A 16,720-nucleotide genomic window follows, 5' to 3' on the forward strand; every position below is an offset into this window, starting at 1 on the left:
TGGACCTCCGTGAGTTGAAATAGCAGATAAATGAAGACCTTGTTCCTGTCCCCACCCTGCCCCCCAGGTAAATCATCTAAGTGCAAATAAATGCCTTTGCGTTTTTTAGGGCTGGAAGATTTGTTTCCAAATGGGAAAGAGGTTATGCTTTCATTTGTGAAATGTCTTTCTTCTCTCCTTCTGTTGATTATAAGTGCATCTAGAAGCGAGGTGAGGCCTATAAACCGAATTCACAAGCAGTGCGAATCCATAATAAAATTATATGCATCTTTAAAAATGGCTTCCCTTCCTATAATTGCCCTGATGCAATGCTGTAAACTTCTGACTTGAGATATTAAATGGGTAAAAAGGAAACCATGCCACACTAATTCAGATGTGTTGGACTGATTAAAAATGAATTTCTAATGAGGAGGTATGTCAGTAAAATCACAATTAAAATAGTACTTCAAATGATCAGTACTTGCTTTTATTTTCTATTTTGTGGCACAGTATTTCCCAGAAGGTTATGACTGCATATGGCAGAGATGGAAAGTGGAGATGTGAAAATGAGGTCATGTCCAAGTGGGTGAGAGGCGCTCACCATCAGCAGCCAAGCCAAATCTGCTTCCTATGCAAATGATGGCCCAGGGGCTGGCAGGAGAGCCATTAAGGTCTTTGTTAAGTCCTGACTCACCGCCATCTGCTCTCAAGTCTCAATGTCCTAAATGGGCAATGTTGTAACATCTGGGGTAGAGATTTTCTTCAGTACGTTCTGATTTCAGATGGTCAGACAGGTTCTGTCTGATTCAAGTATGGTTTAATGCTTATTCATTTTTCAACCACTTGCACCCCACCCCTTCTTTTTATACCATTTTAAAAAGTTTTGCCTAATAAATTCAGTTGATTTTTCAATGGAAAAAGAGAATGGTTGGGACGGTTGTTGTCAGAACTGAGGTAGGGGTTAGTATACAATTTCTATTCCTTCTTGTTTCTATCGTGAATCTAGAGATTCTCTTGGGATCCCTTGCCCATTCATTCACTCATTGTTGGTTTATTTAACAAATATTTATTGGGCATCTATTTATGTGCCAGAGATTGTGATAGGACTGTGGATCATTGGTGAACAGAATCAAAGAGGCGTCGGCCCCTATGAGGATATTTTCAGTGGGGATAATGGAAAATGCAATTATGTTTTGTTTTTCCAGAACTATGGAGAAATGGAACAAGTCATCTGGGAGAGAAATTTGGTAGAGTTGAAGTCCCTGTTAGGGTAATAGCAGGCTTGTTTTAGATGGGCTGGTCAGGAAGGCTATAGGTCAGGTTGCTAAAAGTCAATTAATTGAAAATCAATTTGCTGAAAGCTAATTCATTGCATGGCCAAATTCGCTGAAGGACTAACTCACCGAGATTATTTATGTCATCTATACTATTTAGTTTTGCTTTTTATTTTGACTTTCTACCAACATTTTGAGGACTTTTCAACTGTTTTTTTCCTAGTCAGGCTCGAGAGGTTGGGGAGTGGTGAGGACCACAATAAAAATACATTCATTAGGATATATTCTTGAATAGGAAGGATTGTTGTAAATATATTTTTCACTAAGTTATAATTATTCATAAAGATAATACATTTATATGAACTCTTTACATTTAAGAATATATGTAAGAAGGCACTATTTATAAGGAATATATTCATAAAAAGAATATTTTCATTCAGTATATTCAGGTAACAACATAATTATGAGGAGAATATATTCATAAGAATACATTCAATTTTTTTTCTGCCTCACCTCCTTGCTGTTACTGTTGGAGACTGAGGGACAGAATTAGAGGCAGAGAGGGGGAAACTGAGGAACAGATAGAAAGGAACTTAGGTTTCCAGCTCAAGTTTTAGGGAGCTGGGGAAGAGACAATCAAAATATTTCCTAAAATGTTACAATGAAAGCAAATTGAAAACCAATCAATGAAACCAGAAAGTTAAAAGACTTAACCTTAGGCAAACTGATCATTTAGGGAAGGGGTCATTCAAGTAATTGGTTATTTGGGGGATTAGTAGATTGTCTGATTTATCATCTCAAACTGGGATGCTTTTGAGAGTGAAAGGGGTACTATTAATAATCATGCAGGGACAGTAGGTATAAATTAAAACTGTCCTGGGCAAACTGAGTGAGATGTAAGGTCATCCTGCTTCCCTGTCTCCTGGTCCAAACTGGTCTCTGGGGCCTGTGTTTGAGTAAGGTTGGGCATGCACAAACCTGAGGAATAGTCTGGATCTGCTCGGTTTTGCAATATGGCTACATGGCTGGATTTGAGATTGAATATGTGGATTGTTTCTCCGCATGAATACCATCTTCTGTTTGAAAGATCTAAAGCTGTAGGGTATTAGGATAAGTTTTAAGGAGAGCTGTGATTTCTTGGATGGCATCCATGGCAGTTATTACCTTTCAGTGGATGACTTCCAATTCTAGATCTCTAGGCCAAGCTCCAAACTCAAATTTCCAAACGTAAGCTAGACATCTCCTGCAGGCACCTCGAATCTAACATGTCCCAAATCAAACTCCTAGGAAGAAAGTGTAGAGAGATTAAAAACAAGACCTTTGAGAAGGCTTTCTCACTGTCATTTTTTTGTGCAATGCTTAATTATATTCTTTTAAAACTTTTTTAATGTTTATTTTTGAGAGAGAGCACGAGAGAGCGTGCACACAAGCGGGGGAGGGGCAGAGAGAGAGAGGGAGAGAGAGAATTCAGAAGCAGGCTCCAGGCTCTGAGCTGTCAGTGCAGAACCCAACACGAGGCTGGAACCCATGAACTGGGAGATCATGACCTGGGCCAAAGTCTGACGCCCAACCGAGCCAGCCAGGTTCCCCTGTGTGTCAGGCATTCTTACAGGTGCTGTGATTATAGCAGTAAGTGAAACAAACAAAAGTCTCTGCTCCAATAGACCAAATATCCTAGTTGAAGGGAGAGAGAGGAGGCAGAGAAATGAGTAACATTTGCAGGAGGTCAGACAGTCATAGATGCTATGGAGAGGGAGAGGGCAGAAGTGGGACGACCAAGATTGATGGCGGAAGGGTTTGCTTTTCGGTCACACACATAAATGGGGATGAGCCACGAGGGGCTGAACGATGAGCTTGGGTCCTGGGCTTCTTTTCTTTTCTTTTTTTAAATTGTGGCAAATACACACAACATAAAACCTACCATTTTCAAGTGAACAGTTCAGCATGTTAAGTACAATCACGGTGTTTTCCAACCAATCTCCAAAACTCTTCTCACCTTGTAAAACTGAAAGTCTCTCTCCATTAAACAACTCCCATATCTCCATCTTCCCAGAGGACCAGCCTTCTACTTTTCACCTCTATGAATCTGACTTCTCTAGGTACCTCATATAAGTGGAATCATACAATATTTGTCCAATTCTGGGCTTCTCGTGGTGATTAATAGGAAGTGCAATCAAGTACGTGATGAGATTAATCCTGAGGGTCTCAAGATAAAAAGTGGCAAAGCTGTGAGCCTGAGTGGAGAGCCGACTGAGGGGGTCTTCGAGGAGTACACAGAATTCCAGGACCCCTCATTACTCCTTCCCCTGTGGTGTTTCCTGGAGCACTCACAGCTCCTGGACTCTCTCTCAGATGCCACAGATGGAAGTGTGGAAAGACAGAGGATCATCTTCTTCTCAGAAGCAGGCGGAACTCTTGGGCTCTTTCTTGACCAACTGGAAATACAGCTGTGGAAGGGCCGGCAAAGACCCCCCATAGTGCCCAGCACAAGGAGCGCATCCTCCATAGTGCTTATAGAGCACTTGGTTCGATGTGCTGGGAAATAATGCTGTACCAGAAGGCGGATCAGGTTCAAGGCCAGGTTCCTACACTAGATTTTTTTAAGTCCTTAGGCAGATCCCTCATATTTTTGCCTCATATTCCATTATAATAACAACATAAATAATGCATAGACTTAAAAATAATGCATAGGGGTGCCTGGGTGGCTCAGTCAGTTAAGCGTCCGACGTCAGGTAATATCATGATCTCAAGATCTCTGAGTTCGAGTCTTGTGTTGGGCTCTCTGATGACAGCTTGGAGCCTGGAGACTACTTCGGATTCTGTGTCTCCCTCTCTCTCTCTCTCTCTCTCTCTCTCTGTCCCTCCCCTGCTTGCCCTCTTTCTCTGTCTCTCAAAAATAAATAAAATGTGAAAAAAAAAAAGAGTGCCTGACACATAGTAGGTGCTCAGTACATACTTGACTGTCTGCTGACTGGGGACTTTTGTGTGGATCCACACAGGGGAATGGGCAACTTATTAGGGACAGAGCAAAAGAAAGGTCTAGAAAAGCATAGCAGCCCCACCACAAACTCTCCTTCTCACATAATTAGTCATTGCCACAGAAGATATCTTTGTGTGACATGTTTCATTACAAAAAAAAAAAATAGAATTAACTATTTCAAAGAGTTTGTTTTGAAGCACAGCTGGGGAAGTGTGAGGGAGTGCTTTTCTGTTTTATGAACCAACCCATTTATTGCCGCCTGGAGTATTTCCTTTTGGGGCTGCAGGGTGCCCCTCTGCCACCCCATTTTTTATTTAGTGACACTGTTTCGTGGCTGGTTTCCACCTTCATTTTTCACTAAAAACATAGAATCTTTTTTTTCCATTCACCCCCTTGAACTATCACTCACTTGTCTCATGCACGTTCTAATGCTTCGAAAATTGCTGCAATCATAGGTAATCCAAAGAATTCTCCCTTATTAACAGCACAGCCAGGAGCTAATCAGAAGTCTTCATTTGCCCGACACCATTCACAGCCTGTGAGGGGTGATTTGTCCGTAACTTGCCATCTTCCTTTTTCTCTGCGTTGTTTTTCACTCTGAATTCATTTGTTTTTTCCACCACTTTTAGGATCTTTTCCTTTGAGGCTTTCTTGCTGCATCTACACACACGTGTTTGGACTATTTTGTGTGACTTGACTGTCCACTTAATTATCTGGTCAGTTCCATCAAAAACATTAAATCCTTTTTTATTTTTTTTTTGACAACATTGAACTATTTGATCGATTTGATGAAGGAGCTCAGTCCAAATGGTTTTAACAGCCGTCAATGGTGACTTGCCTTGTGTCTCAGAGAAATTTACCTTTTCTCCAAACTTTATTTTTTTTTCCTTCAATGCCTTCTCTTTCTGTTAGTTTTAAAGTGATCTCAGAGCTCCTTTTGAGGTATGGGCTTTTCCTGAATACCTGAGCAGCTATTTGCCCCAGATTACATTATAGACTCTAATTGCTTGAGGGGACAGCAAGAGTTTTCTTATTTCTACATCTCTGCCTAGTAGAAATGAATGTGGTAAAACAAAACAAAAAAGTGTGTGTCTATTTATATAGGCTATACACATGTAAGTTCATAAAACTTAAGGCTTTTTTTTTCTAGCCCTTGAACTCCAGGTGTTTTGCTATAATCAAATTTGGGTTGATGGTCCAGTTAAAATGGTTACCAAATGTACTGTTGGTCAATTTTTTCTCGGTTTCTTTTTTAAAAACCGGGTATAAATGGAACTAAGAAACATTTCCTAATCTTTCTCCAACCCCCATTTTCTCTGGCTTTTATATTAGTTATCAGTAATTATAAGTCACAGTGTGGTATCACTTCAGAGTTCGAATTTGAAAATTATGGAAATCCTTCACTTGACCTCAAACCAGCGATGGAGGTGTTCATAACCAGTTTTTACTTCTGCTTCTTACACCTTCCCTCTCCCACCCCCACTTCCTGCTTCCCATGTAGAGACACAGATATACAAAATGCATGCCACATAGATATTTTCTTGGCATTTCCAAGCGCTTCTTTCATATAGAAAGTATGTGTTAGGGGCGCCTGGGTGGCGCAGTCGGTTAAGCGTCCGACTTCAGCCAGGTCACGATCTCGCGGTCCGTGAGTTCGAGTCCCGCGTCATGCTCTGGGCTGATGGCTCGGAGCCTGGAGCCTGTTTCCGATTCTGTGTCTCCCTCTCTCTCTGCCCCTCCCCCATTCATGCTCTGTCTCTCTCTGTCCCAAAAATAAATAAAAAACGTTGAAAAAAAAATTAAAAAAAAAAAGAAAGTATGTGTTATATACTGTATGATACATCATATCTTGGTAATACCTCAGGCTGTTGGCATGGATTGGCATAAAGTGTTTGGATGATTGTTGTTTTGGATAACTTGATTTAAGTAACATAGTTTTTTGTATGAAATGGAAAATTTCTAAAATAGAATCTCTATATCCTAGCAATTGGAGTATATAAAATATAACTAAACCTTTTCTTAACGATTTATGTCCTCTGTAAAGACCGTTGTTGGGTTGTACAGGCAGGTGCTTTCAGTGCTGGGTTTTCATTCAGTCGTAAGCCTTGGTTGCAAGCTACAGTTAATGGCTTTTGGCTTATTAAGGCTAGGGGGTACTCAAACTAGAGACACTCAGTTCTGGGACTAAGCTTCCTGAAATAATGCCCAAATACAGGCCAAAGACCTGGTTCTATAAGGAAAGTGCTACCAGTGTAGCCACTGATTACTTGGTGACACCATTTTAAATACAACTTCTGTGCCAGGAACTTCACCTTACACCTCCTGCTGTGGCCACTAGTATGAGATAGAGATAGAGAGATAGAAATAGAGAGAGAGAGAAAATCGAGGGTACTCAGTGTGAGGGTACTTCCTGGACCAAGGCTGGTGTGATGGTATGAAACTTTGCTTCATGGCTACTCCTTTGTGGTGAGGGGCGAGCCAACATTTTCAGCTCCTACAGCAGGAGACTGTCTTCCCCCAACCCAAACTCATGAACTATGGCATTCTCCCAGCAAATAAAGGGGTTCATGTAGGGAAGCCAAGAGGAACGTCAGATGCCCACTTTAGGTTAAATATATAATATTCCAGGGCCATTCTTGGCATTCACTTCTCTGCCTGTGCCCTGACCTGAGCACAGTTCTTTGTTTCAAGGCAGTGGGGTACAGCCTGAGCCTTTGCCGCAGTGTAATATCGTCGCCTTTCTGCAGGGTCAGAATCACAATCTCCTAGGGTACTTTTTCGTCCTCAGTAAAGTTCTTTAATACTCTTATCGTTGAAGTTTGCCTTCTTTGGCAGTGTTAAAAACATCTTATTTTAGCATCCAAAGCTATTTGTTTTAGCTTCATGGGCTGCCTTTTTTGTTGTTGTTGTTGCCATCTCTTAGAATTTCAGGACTTTTCATCCTATTAGTCTATTAAAGACAGATGGTACTGTTTCAACTGCAGAGATAATTGGGCATCCTGTGTTCTGGATTTCCTTAGTGCCAGGTAATTGTGACATTTGTTCTGGATATTCATTAATTCCTGTTTGCCATTGTCTAGTTTTGAAGAAGTTGGGATACACTTGTCTGTGTAAGCATGGATGGTTGAGTGCCTCAGTTTACTTTTTTTGGAAGTAATCCTGCCAGGGTCGGACTCTCGGCTCCTGGGAGAGGGGTTGAGATGGTGGATAAAGAGGTCAGGCAGAAATGGACCTGAATCCAGACTCCAGGAATCCTGACTCCTGGATACTGACACTGTGGCCATGTTCCTTATCTCCAAAACGATCATCCCGAAATCCAACCACCCAAGCTCTTGACTGCAAGCGTTTTTAGTATTTATCTCACCTGCCCATCAGCTAGTTTTAGAAGCATTGGTGGTAGACACTGATGGCAAGGAAGAGAATGTTCAAAAGTGTTATCTAAGATTATAATGCTATATTTTAGAGAAATAGATTTGGTTCAGATCCAGGCTCCACCACTGACTCTGTGAACTTTGGCCTGTTATAATCCACCTCTCTGACCTCCAATGTCTGTCTCTGCAAAGTGGGATAATGCTTGTTTTGTAAAGCCTTTGAAGATTAAATGAGATAAATAGGTGATCTGCCAGTTCTAGAGAAAGTAGTCAGTAAATGTTGGATCCCTTCTTCGGAGTTTACTCATGTACATAGACCCTGTCCCCCCTTGTGACTTTAATATCTGTTTACAGCATTGCCGGTGGAAGACGTTGTCAATCCAGAGTTTGACAGCCTCTGACTCCTATGTAAGTCAACTGTCACTCCTGGAATCACAATGGACTTTCTAACTATTTTCCTGCATAATTTGATGGCGTTAGGAAATCGTGACTGTTGAGGAAACACTCCAGCATAGAAGCTATATACCAGAAGAAAGAAAATTCTGGCAAAACACCTCCCCCAAGGAATAATTCTGTTGTTGGAGGACTACCATGTATATTTTGCTTTATATTGTATTTATTTATTTATTTTTAAGTAATGCAATAATTCAAAAGAAAGCACCATCTTGGCTTATATTTCCCCCCAAAGACGATAGCTTTCTTCATTAGGATGTCTAATTAAAAAGTAGGATTTGCGCTTTCTCTGTCAACCTTCCAAAAAATTCACTACTGGGCAGAGGAAGAGGTTGATAAATAAAAAATAATTTGTTCATAAAATTTATAAGCTGCTGTGAATAAGGGCCCAGGAAGAAAGTGCCAAGTCAGCTTTAAGTGGGAGATAATAATCAAAACAGCAAATGTACAAATGCATTATGTTAAGAATAAATCAACCGGCAAGGCTTGATGTGAGTAATATGGAAAAAACAACTAAGTGGAGAAATGTCAAATGAAGGATTATCTTTACTTGTGAAGAATCTATTTAAATTATAAGTCCAGTGCAGGATTTCTGCTTCCCCAAACCTTAAGGGCTTCTACTGAATAACAGCCACAGCAGTAGCATCAACAATAAACCCTCTATTTTCCTACCGGCTCCTAACAGTTTTGTGACCAAGAGACCGGCTTTTTCAGTGCCTGTGTCTTTAATTGCAGATTTAACCCTAGAAGAAGGGCTCCTACAGGCTCTCCTTGGGGTGGGAGATATATATCATCAACTGGACAGAAGTTTGCTTCTTGAACTGGCCTTTGCCATAAAGAGCATTTGTTGAGCATTTCGGTCTTGACCTCCTAAAGTAAATGTTTCATTGAACAAGCATGACTTTATAACCATAAAATAACTTTATTATTATTATTTTCTTCCCCTGTCCCTTCACGTTTATTGTGTGGAGCTAGTTCTTTCCTGCCTCTGGATGAAAGATACAATTTACTGCACACTATAGCAGCTATCTGGCAACCCTCACTTAGCAGTAGGTCATGCTGTTAGTATGTCCAGGCCAGTGTAATAATAGAATGAGTATATTTTGTTAAAGGTTAGCGCTTTTCCTCCTCTCCCAGCTCAGGCTTGCTGAAGTCTGGCTACAGGCTGTGGGTAAAAGGGGATCCGGGCAGTTTCTTTTCTTTTTTCCTCAGTGTGCATCATACCCCCGCTCCCTCATTTTGAGATAAAGGCCACTCTTTCAGATCACCTTCAAGGTGGAGAGTAGGAGGGGCTGGGGAGCAGGGGATGGGACCAAGAAAGGTGTCGCCTGACTATGCTGTCTCACGCGGCAGCTGACTCCACAGGCGGGCTGACTCGATGGTGGGGCACAGTGGTGGGTGATCTGAGTATCCTCACCTCTGGGGGGCTCTCACTTGCAACCCATCACCAAATCTGTTAGTTCTGCCTTCAAAAAGTATGCCACATGTGACCATTTTGCATCTTGTCCCCTGCTGCCCATGTTCTGAGCCACCTCTAGCTCTCTCCTGGATTATTGCAGTGACCTTCTCCTAAATGGTTTTCCTGCTTCTGCCTGTGTGTTATTTTTACATACGGTAGCGGGAGGGATCCTTTAACATAGAGTTCAGATTATGTTATTCCTTTGTTCAAACCATCTGGTAGTTCTTATCTCACTCAAAGGCCTTTGATGGACTACATGGTCTACCCTTCCCTAAGTGTACTTTTTGGACCTCATCTTCCGCCACTCTCCTCACTTTTCTAGAATCCTGTAGATATGATCCTACTTCAGGGCCTTTGCATTGCCATTCCCTCTACCCATGATTCTTTCCCTCAGGGATGCACATGGCTTACTCCCTCATCGCCTTAAAATCTTTGTGCAAATATCTCTTTCCTAGGAAGCATTTCACCGACGGTCTCATTGGAAACTGCAAACCCTCTTATCCCGCAGGGGTCCCCCTGTTCTTCCCCTGCTTCATTTTGCTCCACAACACATTATTTTTTGTCCTACCATATATTTTACTCATATATATTTTCTTCCTTTATATAAACTTAATAAAGGCAGGATTTTTATCAGTTTGTTCCCGGTTGTATCCCTAGCATGTAGGACAGTGTTTGGCATGTAGTAACTGCTCCTAGTATTTTTGAAACACTGAATGGACGATTGATTACACTTATCATATTTTGTTGTCATTCACGTGTTCACACACTTATATCTCTCTTCAGGCCCTTGAGAGTGAAGTCAAAGTCCTGGTTATTTTGTGTTCCCTGCATGTCTAGCTTAGTGCCTGGCAGAGGATAAGTGCTCAATAAGTATTTGTTCAGTAAATTAAAGAACGATGGACTCAAGGCACCTTGTTGGGGAGGTGGAAACAAAGAGACGGAGGAGTAAACTCTCAGAGAAGATTGGGGAGGAGAAAGTTTCAAGGCAAAGTAAAGTGGCCAAAAATTCAAGGGAGAAGAACAGGTGGAATTTGGGTCGGGAAGGGGCTGGACATTAGATGCGTGGCAGGGTAGGGTTGTCAGGTGAGTTGCAGAGGAACGAGGGGTGAGGTGGAGGTCGCTGATCAGAGACTGTCCAGGAGAAGCTCGTGAGGGGGCTGCAGGGAATTCAGCCAGAGGGGAAGTTGGTTAGGGGAATATATGGGTGTACATTAGCCTACGGGAGGACTGGAGATGTCGGTAATGTCTAGTGGACACTAAAGATTCAGTAGAGAGGGAACAGATGTTGGAGCATGTTTGAGAAAAAGCAGGAGGAGGTGGGATCAAGAGGATGAGAGAAGACCCAGTCCGGGAAGAAGTAATCTTATCTCACCTTGGAGGTAGGAGACATCAGTGGTCCTGCCTTGGATACACCATATGGAGTGATGGAGGGAGGAAGCTACCTGCCTACCTACCTACCTACCTACCTACCTACCTATTTATTTATCTATATCACTTATCTTTCTTTTTTTCTAATTTTGGAATTTTATTTAAATCCAACTTAGTTAACAGGTAATATAATAATGATTTCAGGAATAGAATTTAGTGATTCATCACTTACATAGAACACCCAGTGCTCATCCTAACAAGTGCCCTCCTTAATGCACATCACCCATTTAACCCATCTCCCCCCACCCAACACCCAGACAGCAACCCTCAGTTTGTTCCCTGTATTTAAGAGTCTCCTACGGTTTGCTGCTCTCTCTCTTTTTATCTTATTTTTCCTTCCCTTCCCCAGTGTTCATCTGTTTTGTTTCTTTGTATCATTTATCTTTCTGCCTGCCTACTCATCCATCCATCTGTTCATCCATCCATCTTTCCCTCATGTATTTATTGAATATTTCCACTTTTCTTAGAATCCAGCCTAATTTCCTTCATCCTTCTGATGGCTTGTCCCCATGGATGTGGGTGAGCCTGTGGCATTCTGAAGTGAAGCTAAGGTAGAGAGAACTTTTTCATGGTATCTGCAGCCCTCCATGGCAAGCGAGGGGTTTTGAACTACGCTGTACAGTGATTTTTTGAGCCTGAAGATCACTTTGAGGTCAGATAGACACTGTACAAGATAAAAAACAACAGCTTACTAATATTTAGAATGTTATACTTTTCAAAGTACTTTAAAATCCAAAATCTTCCAGCTAATTGCTTATTTCCACTTAGTTCTCTGCAGACTTGGCAAAATGACTGGAGGTAAATAATCCCTACCTTTCCCTATAATATCCAGCAAAAGAATTGAGAAATGCTGTTTTTCCTTCCAATAATTACCACTTCTATTTATGAACAATGGAAGGGAACAAAATAAAGAGTAAATGGAAGAAATGAAAAAATAAATCCACCCTGCCTTGACACTCTGTCCAGTTAATGAACCCTACAGAGGAACCACATTAACACTGGCACCCTTTTTAATGATGGAATAACTCAATATGTGCGCTCATTCGGGACATTTATAGATTATTAATTACCCACACATGGTATTCAAGCTATGAATGTAATTACCCAGAGCCTCTCTTTCCTCGCTAGCCCAGCATCTTAGACTTGTTTCCTGAATCACCCTCGGGCATGTGAAGCCCCAGACATACTCTATGCCCCTTGGAATCATTTTGGCAATCTCTCCTAGTCTCTGCTTGGATTGACCTGGCAAATATCTTGTACTAAGTGCCTCCTTTTAAGTATTGATTCTCAGGACCAAGGTGTTAGGATGATTATGACACCCCCAATAATGCTTATGTTCACAGAGGGGACATGGGAAGCAGATTACAGGGACTGATTTATTTCAGAGACTTAGGGGACGTTCACATTGCCCTTGCCTCTGAGTCGGTGCTTAATGGCGGTTTAAAAATGACGAGGGCTGTTAACTGGAGAAAGAGACATGCTGAGCAGATGGTCCATCAGAGGCCAGGAACCTAAACTGATGGTAAACCCGGGTGGAGATTTGGAAACAGAGGTTTCCTTGGGGAAATTATTTCTTGTTTCCAGATGTGGAATAGTTATTTCAGTAGCAATAAGGGTGACCTTAAAGAGGGGCCAGTGTTTGATATGACTGAAGGCTCAGGCTTGTGGAGATTTACAAAGCAAGATTTTCACAGTGCTGATAGAGTTTTTGCCCAATCCCAGTGACCCTGCCTAGGGTGCTTTTTGAGAAGCCCACTGAGATGGGGCAACTTGTCCTTCACTGGGACAGTGAAGTATCCCTCTTTCTCCCCTAGGTGCACTGGTATTATTATTATTATTATTATTATTATTATTATTATTATTATTCTGATTATGATTCTGAAAGCAAAAGTCTCCTTAATTCAACACCATAGACATAACCATTGTTATAATTTGTTGTAAACCTTTCTAGAAGTTTTCTATGCATCTATAAGCATATACATAATTTAGGTAAATAAAATAATATTAGACTTAATTTTCTATAAAATTTCTTAATGTAACTATTTCACAGATATCTTCTTATACTAATACATTTAGATTTCCTTCTTCTTTTTCCACTGTTTAAGATGCAGTTATTGGGGAACTTGGGTGGCTCAGTTGATTAAGCATCTGACTCTTGACTTCGGCTCGGATTATGATCTCAGGATTCGTGAGTCTGAGCCCCACGTCAGGCTCTGCCCTGACAGTAAGGAGCCTGCTTGGGATTCTCTCTTCCTCTCACTCTGTTCCTCCCCTGCTTGCTCTCTATCTCAGTCTCAAAATAAATAAAAATAAACTTAAAATAAAGAGTATGAAGTTATATGGTTATAGTACAAGTTATGTAATTGGTCATTAAATGTCATTAAATTTTTTAATAGGTCATGCTGCAAAAAGAAATCAGGTGCATTAATTTTTGTCCATTTATTTCTTTTGGGCAGATTCTATAAGTTTAACAGCTAGTTCAACAGGAGTACTTACTGGTGTATATTGTCTAATTCATTACTTCCAAAGAGTTGAACAAATTTATGCTTCACCAGTAGAGTATTCATGCTTTCACCAACTTTGAATATTATTATTCCATTTAATCTTTGCTAATCTTAAGGTGGAATGTCATATTCCATTGTTATTTTCATTTACGTTTCCTTGATTGCTAATTGGGTTGAATACCTTTTCATATGTTTTTTTGGCAATTTGTGTTTCTTCTTTCGAAATTGCCCTGTTCATGAGTCTTTACTTATTTTGGCGGAAGGTAAGAATACTTGTCTTATTTTTAACTTATTTATCTTCAACAGATAGAGATACTAATGTTTTTACTGCTCTACATGTTACATATTTTCTTCCCAAAATATATTTTATCACTGCCTTTATTTAAAATTGTTTTTAAACCAAGGATCTACTATAAAGGCTCACTCACTGTATTAACTGTTAGGTACCTTTAGTTTCTTTTTAATAGAGAACAGTCACTCAAAATTTGTTTACAGATAATATTGACTGTTTGAAAGGCTGTTATAGATGAAAAAAAAATCCTGTATTATATTACATAAGTTTCCTTCTATTCTTAGTTTACCCATGGGTTTAACCTGAAATGAATAAAGAATTTTATCGACTGTATTTTCTGCTTATTAAAATGATAATTTTGTCTTTTATTTAAGTCTATTAATCTAATGAATTAGATTGATACATTTTCTAACGTTGATCTTTCCTTGAATTCCTAAAATAAATGCTGGTTAGAGATTCCATGTTTTTGTATTGTGTTGTTGGGTCTATTTGTTAATCCTATTTTTAGGTGTGTGTGTGTGTGTGTGTGTAGGTATGTATATATGTGTGTATGTATATATGAATATATATATATTCATAAGTGAATTTGACTTCTAGTTTACTTTTTTCCATTATCTCAGTCATTTTTTATATCACTTATACTAGCCTCATGAAATGGGGTTCTTGAAAGCTTTATAGAACTTTCTGATAAAGCCAACATTTGGAACATTTTGTAGAGTTGGGTTTCCTAAATTCTTTGAATTTCTGTTCTTTAAAAGTAATTCAAGTAGTTTCTTAGAAAATTGTTTATCTTTTGTTAGCTTCCACCTTAATGGTATAAGTTTTTACATAGCATTATTTTATTAAAAATAGTCTCTTCCCTATGTGTAGTTACATTTAATATTTCATTGCTGATGTTGTGTATGTGTTCTCAAACTTTTTTTGTCAAACATCTCCTAATGCTTTTTAAAAAAGAACTAGTCTTAGTTTTACTTGACAATTCTAGTTGTTATAAAGTTTCTAATTCATTGGTTTTCTTTGTTTATTTTGTTTTTCTTTTGCTGTTTCTGAGTCTAATGTTTCAAAAATATTTATTCTAGACATTTCTTGTTTTAGGAAAAAATTTATTTAAGGATATAATTTTCTCCTGAGTAAGGTTTGGCTACATCCCATAGAGTCTTCCATGTAGTGTTCAACGTATGTTAGTTTCCAAGTAATTTATAAATTAAGTTTTTATTTACTCTTTGACACGAGAGTTATTTGGAAGAGTGAGGTTTTAGATTTAATTACATTTTAATGAGTGAGTGGGTCCTATGAGAGATCTTCTTTTAGAAACTTTTTTTTTTTTTAAAAATTTTTTTTTTTTTTCAACGTTTATTTATTTTTGGGACAGAGAGAGACAGAGCATGAACGGGGGAGGGTCAGAGAGAGAGGGAGACACAGAATCGGAAACAGGCTCCAGGCTCCGAGCCATCAGCCCAGAGCCTGACGCGGGGCTCGAACTCACGGACCGCGAGATCGTGACCTGGCTGAAGTCGGACGCTTAACCGACTGCGCCACCCAGGCGCCCCTCTTTTAGAAACTTATTGAGATGTTTTATTATGGCTTCTTAAATGACCTTTGTCTCTATATTTTAAATAAATGTTACATAGACGTTTGAAAATAATGTGACCTCTCCCCTTCTAGAGAGATATGATTTTCTATGAAGTCAGGCTTATAATATGTATTATTTACATCTTTCTATATTTGTTTGTCATCTTGACATGACACATTTTGGGAAAGCTTTGTTAACCTTTCCCACTATACCTTTGGGTTTGACGTTCCCCCCACTCCCCATTTCTAACACTTCTTTTTACTTTTTGGAGGAAATATAGTGAAAAAGTTAAGAGCCCTGGTTCTGGTTCATCTGCCTGGTTTGAATGTCATCCCCACCCTCACAAGCTGACATTGACAAGTTGCCATCACTGTAAAATCACATCATCTACTTTACAGGGCTCTTGGGAAGATTCTATGTATACTACGTATAAAGAGCTTAGAACTGTGCCTGACATATTGTGAGCTCTCTATTACTCTTTTTTTTTTAAGAAAGAGAGAGAGAGAGAGAGAGAGAGAGAGCTAGAGAGCGAGTGAGCAGGTGGGGGAGGGGCAGAGGGAGAGGAAGACAAAATCTCAAGCAAGCTCCAGGCTTGGCTAGGAGCCCAATAGGGTGGGGGCTCTATTTCAGGACCCTGAGATCATGACCTGAGCCAAAGTCAAGAGTCAGACGCTTAACCAACTGAGCCACTCAGGAACCCCTCTCTTACTTTTTATGTATCTGCTATGATACTATGATACTCAATATGATATTGAAAGTGAAAAGCTTCATGGTTGCTATACATTTTGATGAGTCTATTATTTATTGATATGAAACAACTTTGTTTGCCCCATGTAGAGCTTTTTGTTTTGAATTCTGTATGAACTGGTGTTATTATTGCTATAGTGCTTTCTTTTTCTTTATATTTGCCTGGTATTTGGGCTCTGCATATTTTTAACCTTTGCATTACTTTGTAATATTATTTATATTAGATATATCTCTTGTAAAGAGCATATAGTTGGATCTTGCTTTTATTTGTAATCAGTCTGCAAGTTGTTATCTTTTAATCAGGGAACTTAATCTATTTATAATTGTTGGGATTCCTGATATTCCTGTCATCTTTATGTTTATTGTTGGATATGTTTCTAGATTTCTTGTCAAGTTTGGATTGTTGTACCAGGGGCTTCTAGGGCTAGTAGCTGAGTTCAGGTCTTTCGAGGCTGGTGTAGCTGGAAAAATGTCTGCTTCTGCTGCTTCGAAGTAGGAAAAACCAGAAAGTAGCTGGAGGGCATAGCGTCTGTGGTCACACTCTTTTAGTATGGATCTCAGAACTGAGTTGTCTTATAGGTATTATTTAGTGAGTATGTAATATAAGCCAGGGGTCTCGGTCTCTCTCTCTCTCTCTCTCTCTCTCTCTCTCTCTCTCTC

General features: G+C 39.8%; 1 long non-coding RNA gene across 1 annotated transcript in view; it reads left to right on the forward strand.

Annotated features, from left to right (window-relative positions):
• LOC147584346 (uncharacterized) overlaps window positions 1-16,720 on the forward strand; it is a 448,130-nt gene that overhangs the window by 98,697 nt on the left and 332,713 nt on the right. The gene's annotated exons all lie outside the window — the stretch shown is intronic.

This window comes from Puma concolor, chromosome A1, assembly GCF_028749965.1.
Source record: "Puma concolor isolate L17-30 chromosome A1, mPumCon1.1.hap2, whole genome shotgun sequence".
NCBI classification, from domain to species: Eukaryota; Metazoa; Chordata; class Mammalia; order Carnivora; family Felidae; genus Puma; species Puma concolor.